We start from the raw sequence: 23,927 nt of genomic DNA, 5'->3' as shown, positions 1-23,927 counted from the left end.
ATCTTGGCCTATGTCCTCCCACTATGTGGTGTACAGATGAGGCCACCTACGTCTATTTTCAAATGGACACATTGAGGAGTAATGCAGAACCCATCTGCAATGAGCTTCTATTTTTTGAAATAAAACCAGTTTCCCAAGAAGCACTTTTCAGGGAAAAGAAAATATGCAGCAGATCTAGTTTGTGCATGGACTACATAGAATAAACAACTCCTCAGTCTCCATTAATTCTAGAATAAATTATTGTGTATGCATAGCCTGAATCTGGGAAAGGGACTGCATGTAGGATTGTGCTGGTCTGCTTCAAAAAAAGAAAATATGCTACTGTTTCCATAAGGATCCCAGATGTATTTTGTCTGAATCTCCACCACAAAACTGATTGCAGCAGAATGAATTCATGGTCAAAATACAGAAATTCTCTATGGAAACTATAACTACCAGCTATTATGAGAGTAATATTTCCATCAGTAAAACAAATCCCCTGGAGATTTTGTTGTGTTTTGTCTAGGGATTGGCTTACTTTATGCGTTAGAAAAGATGATGTGATGTTTGCCACATTAATTACTTTCAGCAAAAATCAGAACACAAATTACAAACTTTGCATGCATGCATGCATGAGGTACTTGAAGTGCAGGTGCAGGCTCTGACCTTTTCAGAATATGCCAGCGTTTGCACCTGTGGAATGAAACCAGTTCTTTGCAGCCTGAGATCTCAGAATCACTCCAGTTTCTCCCAGACTTATAACTGACTTTGGCACATGATGCAGGAAAAAAACAACTTATGCCTGGCCTATGTTCTGCTTCAATGGCAACAAAACAAAACAAAACAAAAGTTTGACTAGGCTGATGGGCTTTCCAACAATCCTAGTGGGGGACTTGAAATTTCAGATGGTCACCATCTTCTTCTCTTTTTTTGTTATTCTTTTTATTTGATTCTCAAAAATATAAACATACAACAAAAAACAATTCACAACCCAACTACAGTGGACCCTCGAGTTACGTACCTCTCTGGATACATAATCTTCGGGTTGCGAAAGCAGCAAACTCAGAAGTATTTTTCCGGGTTTTGCCACCCACACAAAAATCCTCTACCGTAGTTACAGATTTTTCAGGGTGCACACAGACATCCAGAATGAATTAAATCCATATCCAGAGGATCCACTGTAGAACAGTTTTTTAAAAAGATAATTAGCAAATGTGCAGGAATCATAAATCCTTTATAATCCAGAATCACCAATATTAGTTTAGATTAGATTAGTTTATTTTAGTGGCTACTAAGCTAGGTTCAAGGTGCTGGTGCAGGTGAACAAAACCCTATATAGCCTGGGACCAGGATAATTGAAAGCTCATGTCACCCTTTATATACCCAATCCATCAGCAGTAGGTCAGATCCATTCTGTACTAGGAACAGGGCCTTTAGTGGGGAAGAACCTACCCTTTGAAATTCCCTCCAGGTACATGTTAAACTGCCACTATCTCCATTGGCTTTTGGGCCCCTTCCTTTTTCAACAAGCCTTTTTTCACTAATATCTTTATCCCAGTCTGCATCTGTTCGGGAACTATCTTAAACTGTTTTTTATATATGGAAGTGTTTTTAATGGTTTTTACACCTTTCTCATGTTGGGGTTGCAACAGTTTTATTTGTTTTATAAATGCATATTTTATCACTGTAAGCCACACCGGGACTTTATGGTAAAGGATGGGTAAGAAATCTAATAAATTACTATCATCACCATTTATTTATACGCTGCTTTTCCACAGAAAACTACTCTCAAGGTGGCTCACAATAAATGACCTCTCATCTGTCTCTTCGGGTTGCTTGGTATATTTTGTTGGTTTGTTTTTGTCCAACAGTGAGTACACTATGAGCACAAAACAGAGGCAAACAACTACTTGCAGCTTAGTGCGCACTAAGGATGGAGGGAGAATTCATTAGAACTGCTTGTCACAGCAGACCCAGTGAATTCAGCAGTTCCAAAGTTGCCTCAAATCAGAAGACAACTCTCCAGATTTTGCAATACATTTTCAGTGTCCCAAAAATGCATGTAAAACATATACTTTACAGGGGGGTGGGAGGCATATAAGGTGCATATTTTACAGAAAATCACATTGAAAAGCATTGAAATAAATAAGTATTCTGTGGGAAGGCATACAAAATTGTATACATTTCACATATTCTTTCAAACACTCCATGCAATATGGGATGCAACAGACCAGACAAAAATGAAATCCGATGGGGTTAGCCTGATCTGTCCATCCTTAGTGTAAACTAAAAAAGAGAGCTTCAGCCTGTTATGTCTCTCAGATTTATAGCCAGATAACTGCAAACACAGTATGTGTTGCTTTATCGTGTCCTTCCTCAAAGAGGGCACGCGTCGCAGTGAGACCTGGCAACCAAACCCTTGTGTTGTGGGTGGGTATGATTGGATAGCCACAGCACCCTATAGGTAGGTCCCTTGATGCTGGGTTTAATCTGACCAATGGGACACTAGCCAATTGGATCAAGGGACCTATATGTACCTATGCACGCGACCCTGAGCTTTCTCTCTTGGTCAGTGCACCGGAACACCCGCCCACCTTGCCCTATGTTTAGGGCTTGTGCGCTTGACCTTGCTATGCCATCATGTGTTGTCTGTCGTTGGGACAGGGGCACAGCAGGAATTTTGCCCATTGGCTGATGGGCTGGTGCCATTTGGGTTTTGCCTGCCACGTAGCAAATCGTCACAACTTGTAAGGTTGTGGATAGGCTCTGGTTCATGTGATAGGGATGGGGGAACACTCTCGCCATCCCTATGTGTAGGATATTCCGTTAAAGGAATCCAGGGACTCAATGGTTTAGTCAACCCTGTGAGGGGGTTGTGCCTGTGCCTGAGTCCAGGGGGACATCTGGTGGTGGACATAGCATGTACCCGGCTTTCCGCCTATCCAGGTGTTTACCCTAGGCTTACTTATGGTAAGTGCCCTGGGTCAGTGCTACCTGCAATGGTGCAGGGAGCTAGTCGAACCAGAGCCTATGCAACCACTCACTTGCTGTAATCAATAAAGTTGTGGCTTAAATTCTGCCAAAAAACCAAACCCAAATTTGAGTCTTGTGTGAATTTATTTAAAGGTTTACAGGTCTAAACACACAACACACTTTATGCTGTTAGATGTACACACCTAAGAAATGTAACATGTGGAGAGGTTCTTAATTGAATCTCTAATGGAGCTATGCAGTGCTAAAGAAAAATCACAATTATGGTGATATTAGCCCCCCCCCCAAAAAAAAGGCAAAGCTCTGCTTTGTTTGTCTTCTAGTGCAACTGTGATAGTAAAAGCTTGGAAATTCTGTTTGTGTTCAAAGCTGCCAACCTTGTCACCAAGGTTAATAGCATCTTTGCCTTGGGCTTGTTCACACAGGCAATGAATCCCAAAGTGTTTTTACCCACTAATCTGAGTCATTCTTAGTTCAAGGTGTGTTCCTGTGAAATACACACAATGACCACCTCTGCCTATGAGGGTACTATTACTCTGCCCGTGATGCTGACTATAAGTTCAGTTATACTGAAGTGAGACAATGGCGAGAAATTATCCAGGGGACTTTCTTCTCATTTTGAAACTGCCATCTTGGATTTACAGCTTGATAATGCACATCTCAGGATAAGTGATCAGGCCTGCAGTAGCGGCAAGATGCAGTACCTCCCCATGGACTCTCAGTTAGCTCCCATCGCTAGCAGCCATTACAAGGGAAGGTAAAATTCTAAGTTCCAGAAATAACAGTGTTAGCGCCTTGGAATGAACTTGGCTCAGTGATACTCAGAGCAGTATGTCACAAAGCAAACCCACCCTCCTTCAGAATATACAAACATACCAAGCAAAATCATAGGCATTTCCTATAATGGCTCTGCAGAGAAGTATAAATTTTACAGAGATTGATTGGTCTGGTAGATAAAGCCCATATCAGGTGAGCATCAAGCTGTGTTGTGAGATAGCTGTGCAATATGGGGCATGGAACATGAAACCTGGGGGAAGCGTAAAACCTGGGCAGAGCATCCAGTTACTACATAAGTAGATTAACACACACAAACACACATGCCTTGGTTCAGCTTTCTAATATCCAAGGCTATATTCAGCTTTCAAATGGGTAAGCAAAAACTCCTCATCCCCGACAGTGTGCTATAAATTCAGGAGGCATAGCTATATCTAAGGTGAAAGCAATAAGCTTAACCTAGCCTTGACTTGCTGTTTGTCCTCCAAAGTTTTGGCTCTTTATTTTGTATTACTAGCCTCCCACATAATTCACAGTAATGAAATGCAAGCAGAACATTATATATATATTTATAATCCTTGGTTCACATTATTAGGAGTCTTAAAATAGCTATTTTGTAGCAATCCATAAAGTTTAATGTAGAGGCTGAATCCAGCATAAAAGAACTCTCTTCAATTTCTTTTGCATAGGGTTACGACCTTATTCATATGTGGCTTCTTTATTAGATTCAGAATGTGCCAAACTTTTTTATATGTATAGAAAAACACAGCAGGAACTGAAGTGACACTTCTGGCTCCTTGTGCACCTTGTGCTTTCATGATTCTGCTGGGAAATGGAGAAACTTGAGGACCCTACAACTTTTGTAGTATTATGCAATAGGAAAGGGCTTGCTGTTAGATTTTTTTAACACCATGTTTTCATTGGTTTTCTAGCAAGCAGTAAAAATAACATTGCAAGTAACACAATCAGTGCTGCAGTGAGTAGACAAATGCAGAGCAATGAAAGAGCAATGGCCAATCAGAATACACACACACACACACACACGAACTTAGAGCCCTGCCTAAATTCAGTGATATGAGAAGTAGCCTCTCCATTGTGAGACTTGAGGTGCTAGTGGATGGTATGTTGTGCTGAATTTTGTTATCTGTTTATTGCACTGATATCCCACCTGTTTCTCCAAGGATCTCAAAGTGGCATACATGCTTCTCCCCATCCGCATTTAATGTCCACAACCTGAGGGCACCCAGTGAGTTTCATGGCCAAGTGGGGATTTGAACCCTCATCTCCCACTCAAACCTTTACCCCACACTTCTGTTAATAAAGCTTATAAATGGAAACAATGCTATATTGAATTTATTGTGTTTTGCTGTTCTTTTAATTAACCTGTAAGGAAGGGCTTGTTTACAGGAGGTAATAGCCCCTGGACTTTCTTCAACTGTGATTTTTTAAAATCTAGACTCCAACTGTGGTCTGTGGCACATTCTTGCTGTCTATCTCAATACAGGCAGGTTTTTCATGGAAACAATGGCTAGGTTTTCACAATGCTACCTCAGGATACCCATTCCGGAGGGTAGCAACATGAGAACAGGCAGGGCCGGCTCATCATAGACCCCCGGTGGCGCAGGGCACCATGGCGCCGGCCTGCCAGGAAGGCGCCGCGAGCTGCGCCCGCCCGCTGGCCGGCCGGTCCGCTGGTCCGCTGTGCAGCTGCGCGCGGCGCCCACCTGCCCACCGCGCTGGGAAACGGGGTGGGAGGGCACCGGAGAGATCGCGCTGTGTCTGCCCGTGCCCACCCGCCCACCACGCTGGGAAACGGGGCGGAAGGGCGCCGGAGAGATCCGGCGTACCATGGCGACAGGGGCGCTTAAGACGGCGCTGAGAACAGGCCTTCTCTGCAGTGGCTCCCTGCACTGGTTTTAAGTGTGGTACTTAAAGTATGGTACCTTCCATTAACAAGCCGACTTCGGTTCATTCTTTCTTTTAAAAAAATATATTTTTTATTATAGATTTTCTTTGGTTACAAAAGTACATGCTTTGTCCTTTTTTCCAGGTCATAGAGTCTTTTCAGGATGATTCAGACATAACACAAAACTGTGGTTAATTGAAAAAAGGAAGCAAAGGTTCTGATCTTCATAGCCATGCCAGAAAGGTGAGCACACAAGCCTAAGTCTTTTTCATGTAATGACAGCATGTCTGAATGAAGCCAGTGTGTTTGGTAAGCGGTAAAGATTACAACCATTTAAATTATTATCACTCCTGTCTATCACATGGTGAGACATGCAACTCACCTGCTCCTCCTTTTTGAAATTTTCTATGATGGGGAAGGTGCTCTGCTCTTTAGTTCAGATGTTATGCTGCATGCATAAGCAAAGGCAGTTCAACTCCCTTAGCTTGCCAGTGTGTTTTGTGACACCCACCAGCATCCTTGGCCACCTGATGGAAAAGCAGAAAAGAATGATAGAAGCAAAGGAGGGGGTGGAGCTTTTAATTTTTCATAAGCTTCACCAGCTATTGTAGGTATCAAACATTTTCCAACACAGCTATTGTATGCATCAAACATTTTCCCTTGGCTGGCAGAAAATTTTATTTCTTTGTTGTTCTTATTATTCTGAATGCTATTTAAATTGACAGTGTCTGAACACTGTGCCATGCACTGGCGTCAGCTATGTTATAATTTTATTTTATTTATTTTTAAAAAGCTGAGTACCAGTGCATGTCATTAGAAATTCCAAATACTGTCTCAAATAATAGGGGGAAAGTGGGAATTTATTGGCATGCATGTCACACACACACACAGTCTGAGGACAAAATACTTGATTGCCTACCCTTAACACAGAATGAGGATTACTCCAGTCATAGATGATTATCTTTAGAAGAGAGGCACAACAGAGCTACTTGTATCCCAAGAAGGATTCTCTGATTAACATGGGCTGATAGTCAGAGGTTTATTTACCAGAAATTACTCACAACTTTCAATTTTGACTTGCCCTTGACCGTCTGCAAGCAAATGGAAGAATTAACAAAAAGGTGGTGGAAGGACAGACACCAGAGCAAAACATAATTGTCTCTTACACTGTGCTGAAAACCAAACCATTTGAATACAGTATCACATGACATGGTTCAAATAATTCTGATTAGCAAACTCTATTAGAGAACACAAAGTTGTTATCACGCAGAGGGAAATGCAAAAGCTACAGTCCCTCAGCTCCCGCAAATCAGTTCGTTGAAGCAAATGGTGCTGCGCTGATTTACAACTGTTGGGGATGTGGCCCATTAGGTTTTGTGGAATCCTCTTTTTAGCAATTCTGCAATTTGATGTCTATTACAAGGTCCATGGAGTTGGCTTTAGGCATTGAAGGAAATGAGAAATACCTTTCCTATAGAGACAGGTTTCTGGGGGTATGGGAATTGGAAGAGGGAAGATTGTTCATTTTTGCTTCAGATCTGAGAGGAATGTAACTACATTTCTAAGAAGACGAGAGATACTTTAAGTGTTCCTAGGTCTCTTCTGCTGTATCCATTCACCTATGCTCCATTTGATAAGTAATCTTGCTGACCGCTACTAATGGGAACGTAATAGTGGGCCAGATGGACTTTGGTTTTTCTCTACCTATAAGAATGGTGTCAACACGTCTTTCTCCAGAATATTGTTTTATCTTATGAAACCATTACCAAGAGAAAGATGTCAAATCCTACCTGCTTTATTGTATGTAGAGGTTTAGTACATCTCCACTACAGCAAAACCTGCACCACTTGTTCACTCTCAGTGTCTGCTGAACTGTGAATGCCAGAACACAGGACCTCTGACAGAGAAAGGAGATGAAATAAGTTTTGGAGTCAGCTGGGGTGCCGCAGTGCATTTTACTTCAACCTTCTCTCACGGCTGGAGTTATCATTCCACCTACTTGAAGCAATTCAAACCACATAATGCAAGGAGAAATTTGTGCACCCAAGATCAATTGGATTGACAAAACTATCAGGGATGAGGAACTTGTCATTATATGAAAATGACTTTGGGTTTCATTTTGTTGTCTGGAGATAAGTTTGTATAGAGCAGCCCCCATGGTCCTGTTCCAGTCCTGCAGAGGAGCACTTGGGGAAAGGCAGTTGTCACAACACCATGGACAGGTCCTAGTGAACAACTTGCTCCAATAAGTGGAATGAGGCCTTTCCTCTGGTCCACTTATCCTAGGCTCTGCCCCCACCCCTTAGGGAACTAGAATCTCTTATAGGAACAACTCTCTGGACTGAAGATTGCCTTCACTCCTTGGCTTCCTGCCTGGTGCGTTCTTTGTGGTTCAACTGGCAAGGCAATGTGGGAGGCACTCAGTTCTTCAGGGGAAAGTGCCAATGAGGTTTCCTCAGGCTCTGGTACGTTGGGATACTGTTCAGTGAGCTCCTGCTTCCCAGGCATGGGAGTGAGCCATTGAACTTCATGTCACAGCCTCCACATATATAGTTTAGTATCCTCAGACCCTGAACTGACCTCACTTTTCCTAGCTGGCTATTGATATTTCCCCCATTCCAGTTATGCATTGCTTGAGCAGCAGGGTCTTCATGAGCACTCTAAGGAGTTTAATGTGGTGTGCATGGCTTTTACGCTCACAACAACCCTGTGAAGTAGATTAGTCTGAGATACAGTGACTAGTCCAAGTTCACACAATGAGCTTTTATTCAATTCAACCCACATCATAATCTAACACTAATCATTACATTACAGTGGGATTTTAAAAAATAAAATAAAAAAATTAATACAAATTGACTGTTGTTACATCCCTCTCTATGAGGGATATGGGTGGCACTGTGGGTTAAACCACAGAGCCTAGGGCTTGCCGATCAGAAGGTTGGTGGTTCAAATCCCCGTGATGGGGTGAGCTCCTGTTGCTCGGTTCCTGCTTCTGCCAACCTAGCAGTTCGAAAGCATGTCAAAGTGCAAGTAGATAAATAGGTACCGCTCCGGTGGGAAGGTAAATGGTGTTTCTGTGCGCTGCTCTGGTTCACCAGAAGTGGCTTAGTCATGCTGGCCACATGACCCGGAAGCTGTACACCGGCTCCCTCGGCCAATAAAGCGAGATGAGCACTGCAACCCCAGGGTCGTCCATGACTGGACCTAATGGTCAGGGGTCTCTTTACCTTTACCTTTTTACATTCCTCTCTTTAAATTGGCTTCTTATTTCTCTCTAGGCCACTTGAATTTTAAAGAGACTGAGATCTCCCAAGCCCTCTTTGTGAGCATAAATGCATGGAACACTGAAATCATATGCACAGAATGGAATGTGGGGGGAGGTCATGTGACCTGAAATAGTTTGGATGGTTCCACAGTATCTGAAGCTCAGGCAACCTTAATTGTTACTGTTTTAGTTGACTATCAATCTTTAATCAAAACTTACTGAGGTTGTATTTTGAGAATAACACATAAAATTCTCTCTCTTTAAAGAAAGAGTTTCAGATAGTCACGTGTCCTTCAATATGGGTCAGACTACATAAAGAGGTGCTAAATGAAACTCGATCATGTCTTTTCAATCACATGTCCCTTTTCTGTAACTGTTCTATGGCTTGGTGCTGACCAAACAGGCCTCCCCCACCCCCCCACCCCGCTTCTGCTTGGCAAACATCCTTTCCAGAGGAAAGGCAATGCACAGCAAGCTTTATGGATATCAGCTTGTGAAAAAAGAAGTTTACAATGGATTTGCTGACAGACCTTCAACTATTATAGACCTAGTCAACCAGCTATAATAAAGGGATTTATCTTGGATTAGAGTCCCTGGAATTAATCATTAATTGGATTAATGAACAGCAATTCATCATGCATGCCAAGCTTTGCCTTTTTCTGACTTCTTGCTCCAATCCCCTTGTAAAAATTTATCAAGGGGAACCCCTCTGCTTGCATAAAGTTCATGAAGAAGTCTAAGAGATCTGTAATTTTGTCTTCAGTGGAAATGCCCAAAGTGATTACAATTCCTTCCGTTTTCTTTGATTTCCCCTCCCCCTGCCCATGGTTATCTTATTATAATTTCCTTTTACTTACATTGGCTGATTACAGTCATACCTCGGTTTAAGTACACCTCGGTTTGAGTATTTTCAGTTTAAGTACTCCGCGGACCTGTCTGGAACAGATTAATCCACTTTCAATTACTTTCAATGGGAAAGTTCGCTTCAGGTTAAGTACGCTTCAGTTTAAGTACTCCACGGACCTTCTGGAATGGATTAATCCACTTTCCATTACTTTCAATGGGAAAGTTCGCTTCAGGTTAAGTACTCTTCAGGTTAAGTACAGACTTCCGGAACCAATGGTGTTTGTAAACTGAGGTACCACTGTACTCTTATTAAAGGGAAGTTGCAAAATGATGGTGATTGGATTGTGGAGAATTTTAAAGTGGTTTTTTAAAATAGAAAACATGGTCATATGTTTAATAATGCTAAGTCAGGAGTGGGAATGCAATATGGCTAAAAGACCACAACAACTTTCAAGTCTTTTCAGTTTCAGTGATGCTCCAAAGTGCTTCTGTTTGGTTGGAACATGCCCTGGGTAGTTAGCATTGATAACCCCTAATAAGAAAATATATCTTACACTTCAGGGTCCCTTCCAACCCTACAACTCTATGATTCTGTGATTCAATACAGTTTTAATTCTCTCGCCATAGCTTGCTGAAGATGATACATGATAAGAAATAATACAAGAATTGTTTGCAACTTTTCCCTTGGTTAAGCAATTTACACCTTCAAAGGGAGCCATTCGCTGACTATGATACTGTCAAATGAAGGGATTCCAAAATAGCACCAATGGTGCTGTTTAGCTTCTCGAAGGCTGAAAAATAAAATTACAGGATGTTTAATCCTTCTAGAGTTGCTAATCATTTTCTTTCAATACCCATAGCAGTTAGAAATGCTTATAATGCCTCCGTTAACAGCAGGTCAGAATTAGAAAGGCAAATAATGTCTAAAACTTCAAAGTTACTTCATTGTAGATCTTCCTAATGCATATGCACAGGGTTTCAACTTGAAATCAAAGAAGTTGTTAGCATGAAAAACTATGTAAATCATTAAGGCTGCAATCCTGCACATAGGCTCCTTAAATCCCATTCACTTTAATGGTACTTAAGCTGCCTAAATATGTGTAGGTTTGTAGCCTAAATCCTCTTTCTCTCCTAAAAGAAGATTAAAAGGAAAATGCATAAACCAGTATTTCCAGGGGAGACAGACAGTCCCATCAAAGTAAACATACCTTACTAGGTCAGCATTATTTATCTGTGTGACAACTTTGTTTCATTTTCCTTCCTCTTTTGAACCACATTACACCCATAATGTGATGTCACAGAATGCCTAAAGGACAATTATAATCCATATACCGTAGTTGTGTCTAATGCTTCCATTCCTAAGAAGTTAAGAGGAACCCTGCTGAATCAGGGCCCTTCCAGTCCACTGTCCTCTTTCTCATAGTCACCAGCCATAGTCACCAGCAAGGATGGCTGGACCACACAGCACTGGGATTCAGGTCAAGGCATCTTTGCATTTGCCCTATCTTAGTTACATAGACATCTCAGAACAACTAACAAAGCTGAACGGTGTGTGGATAGCCCAGTATAAACTCACCACTAATACCATAGGATTACGTCAATGACATGTTGCAAAATACACCTTCCTCCTCATCAGTGTGGAGGGGCCCGATTTAATTTTGGGGGACAGGAGTGTTGCATACCCTTATGTTATCAAATTCTGCCCAGAGTCACAGCTGAAGTTGCTGCTTAGGTATAATATGAAGAATGATGAAAGAAGAAAAAGAGTGGAGGCATCCTATGCATGCACAATCATTGCGATTCAATAATAATAATAAAAAGGATGGTTAACAGTTGGAAGGGCTACCATGAGGGTGGATCTGGCCTAAAGCTCTAGCCCCCCCACCACCACCACCACACAATCCAAAGAAAATGCTATGAGGAAAAGGCGAAGAACTTAGACGTGAGAATGAAACAAGATTAGTAGACTAGTAAATGAGTCAAGGAGTTGACGAGCATTAGAGTACATGGATGCAATACTCAGGACCTATTGCATGTTGAATACTCAAAGAAACTCTAGACTCCAAGCTAGGGCCAGCAGCTCCATGGGATATCCAACTACAGGCATACCTCAGAGATATTGCTGGTTCAGTTCCAGACCACTGAAATCAAGTGAGTCACACATTTTTATTTTTGTTTCCCAGTGGTATAAAAATTATGTTTACACTATACTGTAGTCTATTATTACAGGCCACTATGGTTGCAGGGGTGGGAGGGGGAAACCCTCCTCCACTCCTGTGGCCAGAAGAGAGGCAGTGGGCAGAGTGGGGCCTTCCTTCCCCTGGAGGCAGCTGGGCTGCCTGCAGTTGCACCCACGTCCTTGAAAGAGGCAATGCCTGTGAAGCTCAATAAAGTGAGGCGCAAGTCTTCCCTCCACTCTTCTACCCATGAATGCTCTGCACTGTCCCCAAATCTGTGAGGCTTGCGGGGGGGGGGCAAGAACAGATTGGGAGGGCACAGCAGGAGAGGGGATAAGTCCCATTGCACAAGCAGAAGTTGTTCTGCCCATGCAATGAGTTACTTGGCACGGTTTGGATATAACCCATGTTGCTGGTTGCCATGGATGCAGTCTGAGATGTGTATGTCCTGGATGATGATACACTGTGGTTTGGGCAATCATAAAGCAAAAGAGGCAGTGTTGTGTGTTCCAGAGCCATGTGATCACTACAGATCTAGACAGTTTTAGAAACCCTCAGGAATGAGTTCACAGGATCGGTTCCATATAACTGCTTTTAATATATTAATGGCTATGTTTAAAGTAGATTTTGATTTTATTTTCCCCTTCCTTGCATTACCATTGACATTAGCAGAGGCAAAGTTAGGCCAGTGCTGAGCACTTCTGCAAATCCCTTAAGCTTCTTAGCTGAACCATTGTAGAGCTCTCTTTTAACACTGCTCATGCTAATGTGAGTTAGATGTGTTTTCCTGGTCCCTGTGGAGGCATCAAACTGTCTTTAATTGAGTTTAGAAAACCATGTTTTCTATCCTGGGCATGGCCCCCAAAAGCTCTGCCCAGATAAAATGGAACAGAAATGAATTTCGAAACAACTCCGATGGAATGGTTAAAGAAACATTTATTGAGGTGGACAAAAGCCATATCATCCATCAGAAACAACACATAGCTTTGGCGAGTGCATTTGCTGAATAGTGTACTCACCATTTAACAATGGAAGCACCTTACCCCAGGGAATTATTTCTGTACAATTGTGTGGCTCAGGTAGAGATTCTCTGGCTGTGATTCCTCAACAAGATAAATAATGGCATGTGCTTCGCGGAACTGTGAATGCAATGGCAGTAAAGAAAGAAAAGTTTATTACATATAATTGCTTGCTCTGTTTATGCGACTTCCATAGGAGTTGGACAAGCAATTTAGTTTACAGAGATTTATAATGGTTTTCATGAAGATGTATGAAACTAAAAAGCTGTGAGCTTTTCCCAACCACCTATAAATCATTTTACACATTTAATTTCTCCTGGTTGCGTGTTTATATATGTATGTATATAAAAAAAATTAAGGCTGGCTTTCTGAACTGGCAGGTACTTTGGGATTTCTTTTTCCCACTCTGCATAAGTACACCCTCCCTTCATTCAATTCGTAATATACATTACAACTGTTTAATGCAGGGTTAATGGATGTTATCATTATGTTTATTGACCCCCCCCCCGAAAATAATGTATTACAGGTAGGTGCACAGAGGCATTATATATTTGGCTGCTAAGCTAAATAATAGTAATCATTATGGAAGAAAAATGAAACCAACAACTACATAATGATACATAAACAGGGTTCCCTGTGTCTCCTAAGTAGCCCCAGAACTCTTCTAAAGATCTGGGTCAATTTCCTATCTTCCAACATTACCCAACTGAAAACAGGGACACTTTTATGTATTGTTTGCCACTAGGCCCCTATCCTATTTCTTGGCAGTGGCAGAATCTGCATCTGCTGCTGCTGAAGGGAACAAAAACCAAAAAATGTACTGCTAGCTTACAGTGGGGAGGCCAGCATTAGGAAAACAAGCCGTGCAGAGTCCAGTGCAGGTGGCCATTGTCCGTTGCACTCTGTGACTTCTGTTTTTGAGGGATGCTTGAAAATCTTCATGGATTTTGAAGAACTCAGAGAGCATCAGTGGTGCGTCCTATTGGGAAGGGTAAAGAGCAAGGGAATCTGGTTGCCTTCTCAGCCGCTGCCTCAAGGTGCCTGGAGCATCTTAAAAGCGGTGGTTCCAATGGCTCCCCTCATCTCTTGTCTTTCCCATCACAACAGGAAAGATAAGAGCCCATGGAAGCTGGCTCTTTGCTCCTACTCATCTGTATCATCAGATTTGGGTGGCTGTTGTGGGGAGGAAAGTTTTAAACATTCCCTCCCGGCCACCTCCTCTGCTCTCCTGCCACAGTGGACGGCGATGTGTGGCTCCTGTGTTTGTGGTTTATTTGAGAGTTCTTGGGTATTGTTAGTGTACAGTTCTCTGAAGCATCTGTATTCAAGCTCAAACTGAATGCTCGTCATGAACACCATGCATGGTGTTGCCAAGGTGAGTGAGTCTGTTGTCCCCCATTGGTTATGTGCAAATTGCTTTTTCTGTTACTGATAATTTGGACTGCATTTTACAAAAGATTTCACACATCCTGGGTTAGTTGTAGCAAAGGAAAAATTGAAAGCGTTTTCTTAGCTGAAAAAAGAAAGAAAGGAAGTACTCATTCTGAACCAATGTCACTAGTATACAGTTGTGGTAGATTAGCAATATTGTATTATGTATCAGTGAGTGAGTGAGTGTGCGAGTGAGTGTGCGTGCATGCGTGTGTACATATTCTTTTTGGCCCCTATAGTGCCAATGAAATTCCAGCAGTGAAAGATGTAAAAGAGGGATAGGAGAGCTAGCAGATTTCTGGGCTGTGCATTTCACAGCTAGCTGTACTCATAAGCATTGCACTTTCCAACATAAAAACAGTCAAGTACAATATTACTCATCCAAATAGTCTGGAGTGGGTGGGGGAAGAGAACAAACCATTTAGGCTTTGTACATATGAACAAAGGCAAAACAGCAGCACATCATTACAGATTATATGGGCAGCGGTGGGAAAGCGGCTGCTGATTTGGGTAGTCAGACTTTGGAGCGGACCTTAGAAAAAGCTGCACCTGCTTCTTCAGAAGCTGTAGGAAAAACAACAAAGGAACTTGTGGTGCCTCGACAAGTAACACATTTATTATGGCACAATTTTTATGGTCTAGAGTTCACTGAATCAGACGCATGGTGTGTCACCTAAATTGGAAGGTACACACACACACACACACAAACACAAACACACACACACACACACGGTTGAAGAGGGGGAATTTAGAGGAGTCAGGTTAAAGAAAAACAAAATGAAAAAACAAACAAAAAACCAGCCGGTAATAAAGACACAGAAGTTACTGAGGGTGGAGACGGGGAGAGTACGGGATGGTGAAAGTTTGGATACGATATTCCAGAGCATAAATAGATTTGTGCCTGGGGAACAGTATTAGGTGCTGTGAAGTTCCTGTGAAGGCCTTCTTAGCTATCTCCACACCATCCTTTGGGCTGAACAAGGAAGGGTCAGTGAGTAAGCAAGAGGCTTTTCCTGACTGACTGGTGCAGGTCATGAGAAGTCAGGTAGGTGGAACTGCTTTCATCCTTCTGCCCTGCTAATTTAGCCCTCTTACCTTGCACTATTCCCACCCTAAGTCTGCATCCCAAATCCTGTTTATTAGGCAGCAGTGCAGTCAGTTAAAGGCCAGTTAAGCCCAACAAGCATAAGGATGGGCCCCTTCCTTTCCTTTTCCCTTTGTATATGGATCCTACATACCCTCCAATATTCCACATGACACCCATACCATACATTTAAAGTACTCTTATACTACTGTAAGAGTCATGACTTCCCTCAAAGAATCCTGGGAACTGTAGTTTGTTAATGGCGCTAATAGCTTAAAGGAGGTGCTTAACAAACTATAGTTCCCATGATTCCTTGGATAAAGCTATGACTCTTCCTTAAGGTGGCATAAGAGTGCTTTTAAATGTGTGGGGTGGGTGTGAAATTTATTTGATCTGTCCTCATGTTGTTTTCCTGGCAGAAATAATAGCAATTAGGATGGTGAATAAGTAACATGCATATCTAAGCTCTGGTTGTAATTAATTTGAAGGAGTGTTTATATAGGTAGAAGATTGTGCACTATGTTCTCCATGTCAGACGCACACAGATTAATTAATTAAGCAGTGCCTTAAAAAAACATATCTTCTGTTTGTCCGCATTTTGGTTCAGAACTTTTATACTTAAATTGGACAATTTTGCTTCTTTGCATTTTGTTTGGTAATTAGGAAGAGCATTGCAGCTTGAGCTTTTCAGTGACCTCTCTTTAAGATTCTGTTTGAATCGTAGTTAATTTGTTAATCATAATTAGGGACGTGCTGGGATTAAGACATCCACACTCCACGTATGTTTTTGCAAAGTATACAGAATGGATTAAGAGACATGCTTAGCACAGTTATTGGAGATGCATAAACAGCCTTCTTATACCTTTGGATCCAGTTCACAAGGTCACAAATATAGAATTTATGTGTACATGGTGTAATCCTCCACTAGTGTAATGTCTGTATTGGATAGCATGCCTTCATCCACACATATCCTTGATTCTTGTGAACTTCCCACCTTTAAACATAGCTGCCAAGTTTTCCCTTTTCTCGCGAGGAAGCCTATTCAGCATAAGGGAAAATCCCTTAAAAAAAGGGATAACTTGGCAGCTATGCCTTTAAAGGGAGGGGATGTGCAATGGTAATATTGGCATCCTGAACAAATTAATGATGCCATTTCTTCTGGTGGCAGCACAACTGGAAATCACAACAAAATTGGAGAACTGAGGAAGAGGGGTCTGGATGAAGAAACATAGAATTGAATAATAGAATCATAGCATTGGCAGGGATCCTAAGGGGCATCCAGTCCAACCTCCTTTTGCCCAACATGGGGCTTGAACCCACAACCCTGAGGTTAAGAGTCTCAGGCTCTACTGACTGAGCTATAAGAAGCCACCAAAGGTAAAACGCACTGTTGCAAACAGCTCTACCTCAGAAACTGTTGGAACAAATTCTTGCAATGAAATGCATGTCTGCTCTAGAGATTTATTATGCTGCATTCAGACAGCATCCTGTTCCATTTCCCTGATGTTTCCTTGACTGTTAATTTCAACATTTTATGTGATCTTTCACACAAATAAAAGCCACGTCTGGAAATCTAATAGAATCCAGTAGTAGTTTAGCACTCATCGCATTGAATTGTTTCCAGTAAAATCCATTTGTAACCCCATTAACTCAGAAAATCATGAGAGTTTTGCATTGTAATATCTTGTGAGAAAATTGGGAGTGATATCTTGGCATACAGTTCTTTTCCAACATTAAAAAATGAGTGCAACATAGCAGTGTATTGATCAGAAAGGCAACATTCCACGATGGAACAGGTGCTGCAGTGTAAAAGGACATCAGAAATTAATGCAACCTGTATGGTTGGAGTCTAGCAACAACCTACTCATTCTATCCTATTAGCATGGCTATGAATAACAACATAGGTTTTCAGTCCTTAGTTAGAAAGCCTTGTCCTCTTCAATTCCACACTAGTTCTCTATATGGCGTATTTCCAAGAACTAGCAACAGTAAACAAATTATGTGTTCCCATACTGTTTTACATGGCAGTTAAGAAGTTCAATATCTTTCCATTACTTCTGCAATATTTACCTGTTGGGACATTCAGGTGAAAAATATATTTTTGCTCTGTGCTTAAAATGGCACAATTGTAGACTACTGTATCAACTTGCATTTTAAAGCCATAAATCCACAAAATTACATTATGCTTATAGTTGTCATCAAAATATAAAAGGGAGCATTAATCTTCTAGAATTTAATTTTGCCTGAATTTTAATTCCTCTCTTTATTACCAAGGGGATTTATAGATTTTCACAAAGTTTATGCTTGAGTAAATGGTATGCTACAGTACTAAAGTAATTTTCTAGCTGATAGTTTCAGCATTGTCCTCTTATTTTCTATTAATTTACATGCAACTATTATGATACTGATTTATTTCTCAACTCAGCATAAGTGTTATGCTTGCAATATTTCCACACTTGGCTGATCTCTCCAACCAGACATGCCTTTGCCGAGGGAGAAGGTTGGATCTTCCTACTTTCTCCTTTTCCATCTTTGTTGGGTGTAATTTGCATAGAGGCAGCTAACTTTGTTCCAAGGGGAAAATGTTTGTGTTGTTTATTTAAAACTGTACAGGTTGCAGTTTCCCTCAATGGTCCATGGTGACTAACAGATAAAATTACAACTAAAATGCAACAGTAGAAACAAACCAGCAGTACCAAATCAAATAAAAGGCCAGTATGAAAGATGCACAAGCAACAATAATCACCTAAGTTCAAAAGCCTGGCAAAGCAGCAGCTTCCTAACAACCAAACATCCAGTGCACAAGGACTAGGTAAACTTTTATGGGGAGAGAATTCAATAATGTGGCCACTTTGGAAAAGGCCCTGTCCTGAATCACAATCACCTGCACCTCTAATGGTGATGGCATCCAAAGCAAGGTCTCCTTAGAAGACCTCAACAGATGGACAGATTCATGCAGGAAAAAGCAGTCCTTTAGGTCTTCTGGGACCACACCATATAGAGCAGAAGTGGACAACAGGGTTTTTTTCTGTCAAGAGCTGCATTCTCTCAGGGTTAATTTGTCAGGGACCGCCTGCCAGAAGTGTTTGGAAGCAGAGCTGATGATGGTTGGAGCCAGAACCAGACGTTTTATGGATTCACTCATCTAGAACAAATACCACCTTGCTTTTCACCCTAGCTAACTCAGCTTAGAATTCCACTGCAGGTCTACTCAAAAGTAATCCCTGCTGGGTTTGATGGGGTAACTCTCAAATAAGTATACAGGACATTTTATGTTTTAGTCCAACAGATCAATAAGCTTCAGTTGTGGAAAGCAAGTGAAAGTAATTCCTTCTGACTTAAGTATTCTCCATGCACAGACCCTGAGCATTTTTTTAATCAGATAAAATACTATACATCCTAAATGTTCTAGAACAGGCATCCCCAAACTGCGGCCCTCCAGATGTTTTGGCCTACAACTCCCATGATCCCTAGCTAACTGTACCAGTGGTCGGGGAAGATGGGAATTGTAGTCCAAAACATCTGGAGGGCTGAAGTTTGGGGATGCCTGTTCTAGAACTACATATATGTATAGGAGGGAAAGGATTTAAAAGGCCACTGGAAGCCAATGCTGGTTAAGCAACAGTGGGATAGCATGATGTAAATAATGAGCAGCTGGCGCTGTGGTCTAGACCACTGCAACTCAGGCTTGCCGATTGGAAGGTCGGCGGTTCGAATCCACTCCCGTTGCTGTGTCCCAGCTTCTGCCAACTAGCAGTTCAAAAGCATACCAGTGCAAGTAGATAAATAGGTACTGATGTGGCAGGAAGGTAAACGGTGTTTCCAGGTGCTCTGGCTTCCGTCACAGTGTTCCATTGCACCAGAAATGGAAAGCTGTTTGTGGATAAATGGCAGCTCCCTGAGCCTGAAGGGAGATAAGTGCCGCACCCCATAGTCACCTTTGACTGGACTTAACCATCCAGGGGTCCTTTGTTGTTGTTTAGTCATTTAGTCGTGTCCAACTCTTCATGACCCCATGGACCAGAGCACACCAGGCACTCCTGTCTTCCACTGCCTCCCGCAGTTTGGTCAAACTCATGTTTGTAGCTTCAAGAACACTGTCCAACCATCTCGTCCTCTGTCATCCCCTTCTCCTTGTGCCCTCCATCTTTCCCAACATCAGGGTCCTTTACCTTTTTACCTGATATCCATCCTGGATAGGCTGAAGTGCTTTCCATGAGGCAGAGTGCTGAATATGAAAAGAGAACTCTTGTGGGGAAGCCAGTTTGCCTAAAGGCTGTATCTGGAGAAACTTCCACCTCAGCAGAGAGCCCAGCTGAATTTTCAGAGCAGAATCTGAACCTGAAGGACCTGGTTTGTCTTGACTGGTCAGTTTCATCTTATATTCTTAGGTGGTGTATACATGGCACTATTCAGAAAGTGTGTGTCTATAGTAGTATGGCCCTTCCGAGACTTGTATTACTCCAGAATTCTGGTGGGAGAATCCACAAACACACCCTGCATGCATAGAAGGTTAGAAGAGTCTTCTACTTGATGCCCTGGGTTTCTACAAGCAGAAGGTTTTTGTCGCGATGGAGTCATACCTCTTTTCTGAAGTGGCACAGCCCTAGAAGGATTGTATCACATGCCTCTTCCAAATGCAAGGACTATTTCTTTGGAAATGCAGGGCATTCTCCAACTAAGCAGTTACGCTAGTGCAAGAATCCTTAGTTGTGCAGTGGAACTTCCCCACCATCTCATCTACCCACATGCACCGCCTGCCAGGTAAAACTGCTCCGGAGGGTTGGAGGGAAAACCCCAGAACAGATTTAGGGGTTCCATAGATGTATTTGCAGAGTGAGCAGAAGGCAAGGAAGTTGCATTGTGCAGTTAAAAGTCCTTACGCTAGCATAACTATTGGACACCACTCAAAGGATGCAACCATATTTAAAAGGAGAGCACTCAAAACTGTCATAGTTGAATTCTATGACAGTTGAATTCTGTTGAAGAAATAATAGTGGTTTGTTGAATGTCATCTTTTCTAAAACACAGATCCTGATGGAAGAAGTACGGAAAGGTTTAAGCAAGGATATATTCATTTAGACTTCTCCTTTAGCAGTCTTTGTAGGAAGGCAACGAATAACTTATAAATATAGAAATATGACACAGCTATGTTAATTTAACTCATAAATATTCTATGGACTCCCTAAGATTGCATATTGTTTTGCTTTGCAGCTTCCTAACTTGTACAACCTATTTTTAGGATTCAATTATCATATCAGGAACAGCATCATTTTCAATGAGCACACACATACACACACAATTTCACCTATGAACAGAATTTAGCCAGGTGAGATTATTTAACACCCTCCCAACACACACATTTCAGTTGTACTGTACTAATTAATAGATTGCTAAAAGTAAAAACATTGTGATGCTTCATGTGGAGCTGCCAGCTCATGGGGGCAGATATATTAGCCTGAACCAGTTACCTTAATTGTTATCAAACCATTTACGTACAGTGGTAACTCTGGTTACGAACTTAATTCATTCTGGAGGTCCGTTCTTAACCTGAAACTGTTCTTAACCTGAGATACCACTTTAGCTAATGGGGCCTCCTGCTGCCGGCGCGTGATTTCTGTTCTCATCCTGAGGTAAAGTTCTTAACCTGGGGTACTACTTCTGGATTAGCGGAGTCTGTAACCCGAAGTGTTTGTAACCCGAGGTACCACTGTACAGTCATACCTCGACATCCGAAGGCTTTGACTTCCGAAGGTTTTGACTTCCGAAGACAACCGCGGAACGGATTGTCTTCGTAAGTCGAGGTACCACTGTACTGTATTTAGTTTTGAATGGTCTGACATTGTTTTTTAAATGTTTTGCAAAAACTGAGTGTAAGAAAATAATTTCATGAACAGCTGTAAAAAGAAAAAAAGCAGTGTTTAGAACCAGGTACAAAGACAATTATGTGAACCGGGAAGTGGAAACAAACTTAAGCTCAAAACTGGCTTAGAGGGTTTATGACACACACATACCTGCCCTAGGAACTGTAACTGAACCATGATTTAAATTCCCTGGCTTATCTTGAAAAGAAACACACACACACACACACACACACACACACACACACACACACACACCAGTCATGATGGATATGTACTACCTCCAGTATTTGTGGCAGTATGCCTCATCTTACCACCTGCTGGAGAGAGTGTTGTTATAAGCTTCCTATAGGCATGTGGTGGACCATTGGTCTGATACAGCATAGCCCTGCTTTGTTCAAAAGGAAAAGTTCAGGAGTTTCTTTTGTGAGTGATAAGGTAAGGGCCTCACTTCCTCTTCCGAGTAACCATAGAGAGGAACTGTTGGAGGAGGTGAGAGGAGTAGCAGGAATCATCCTGGGATGGAGGGATCATTCTGTTTGCTGCAGGTATTTTGTTTCACAAATATGAAGTTCATATGAATACACAGATAAAGCTAAGCTAAAAGTTTGACATTTCTAGAGGCTGTGCTATATCAACATGAGAACATGAGGAAGAATACTCTGCATCTATGCTATGATAAACTAAAAAGCCTAAAACACTTTGCACCTCTCTCGTGTCAAGATGCACTACCTGTCTTTGATCATTTTGTGCTGTGACGCTGTGCAGATTTAGTTAACGAAGTTGAAATTGCTTCTGAATAGACATGCTTATGATCCAGATGCAAGCTGGCCTAGAGGATATCCTTTCTGAGATGAATAAACCACAGTATCAGTATTATACATGTGGCTAAAGCACACACACACTGATACAATTCCATTTACACTTGCCAGAAATCAGAAATACCTGAAATGAAACTAAAATGATGTTTTCTTTTCCTGCCATGCTAGCTGATTTAGAAATAATATTGTAGGACTGAAATTCATTCTGCCTGCACAGCTGTCAAGGAATTCTTTTTATATATAATTACAATGATACATACAAAGGAAGTAGCCACGTAAATCTATGCATGTCTACTCAAATGTAACTCCAACTGAGGTCAGTAAGGCTTGCTTCAAAGTAAGTATCATAGGTTTGCAACCTAAATCATATTAATTCCAAAATAAAAAGAGGAACAAATTCTTAATATTAATGTATGTATGTACAATACTAAAAGAGGACTAAAATCCAGGCATCACATTTCAAAGCAAACCTAACAATGGGTTTTGTTGTTTCATTTCTTTTCTTTTTACCATGATGTTGGTACAATACGCTAACAGTTATTGAGGATGTTGCATCTTTGTATGGAAATTGCTCCTTTAAAAATACAATTTTTCTCAAATTATTTATAATAGTGTCATATTTCACACTGCAATTGTAAACTGCACACTAAATTTTCTATATAAAATGCATTTGGATATATAAAATCAGTTAGATTTTCACAGTTGTGTCTGGACAGGAACCAAACCAAATAGGAATGAACAGGAACTAAACCCATATTTCTAATGGGGCAGCTCTCTAAAGTGAATACAGCAGTGCAGCCTGATCTTGTTCACTGCACTTAGCAAAGAAATTGTGTTGATCCATAAAAACTTCAAACCATAATTGGATAATACCTTTATGAGGACCAACAAAAAAGTTACAAAAATGTGGCAAGCTTTTGAGTTCTCCAGACCTCTTCACCATGCAGGATGTTACAGAAATCAAGGAATGGTGGGACAAGGGGACAAGGATATGCAAAATAAGGGGGGGCAAATGTAGTAAATAAGTTAAAGTTAAAGCTTTAAAGCTTAAAGTTAAAGTTAAAGAAGTTAAACTAAAGAAAGTGTTTTTCAACTGTGGACTTTGAAAAATGGTGGCTTGTTCACACAGCCATAACTGCCAGATGTTTTAGTAGGATGTCAAAAACTCTTAAGAGATACAGAAATAGATGGAAATGAGATTTGTTGAAAGGGGGTGGTGGTTGTGGCTAATGCCATTATGTCTTCCATAGACCACCTAATTCTCTTAAATTCCCAGCATGTATCATGGTGGGTAACCTGTAGCCCTCTAGATTTTGCTGGACTCCACTCCCTTCATTCCCCCTCCAACTTGTATATACATACCATTAGTTCAGTTTTGTTGCCTAGTGTAACAGGTGAAGAGGACTCAAGAAATGGTCCCGAGTCAAAAAAAGAATAACCCAAGGAAAGCCTGTGGGTATTGCTGCCTATCTTCTACCCCATATGTTGAGAAACTTTCCCCTTTGCTTCTAATCATTATTCCAAAACCTAGAGAGATTTCCAAAAAAAACTTACCCATCCTTCATATTTTCTTCAGGCACGGTAAATAAAAAATAATCCCTTGCAATTTGCAACTGCGTTCATGTGGTGATCTTTCACCCAAATGCTTTACTGTCCAGAAACACATTGCACCTTCCATCCCATTCATGCTTTACTAATTTTTTGAAAAGGTTAATACAGGTGGGCTTTTTTCGCTTTAATAGCTACTTGATCATTGCTGAAGTCATGCTGTAC

Source organism: Zootoca vivipara, chromosome 1 (genome assembly GCF_965207765.1).
Source record: "Zootoca vivipara chromosome 1, rZooViv2.hap1.1, whole genome shotgun sequence".
NCBI classification, from domain to species: Eukaryota; Metazoa; Chordata; class Lepidosauria; order Squamata; family Lacertidae; genus Zootoca; species Zootoca vivipara.
The sequence above is the reverse complement of the archived record's forward strand: the minus strand, read 5'-3'. Positions refer to the sequence as shown.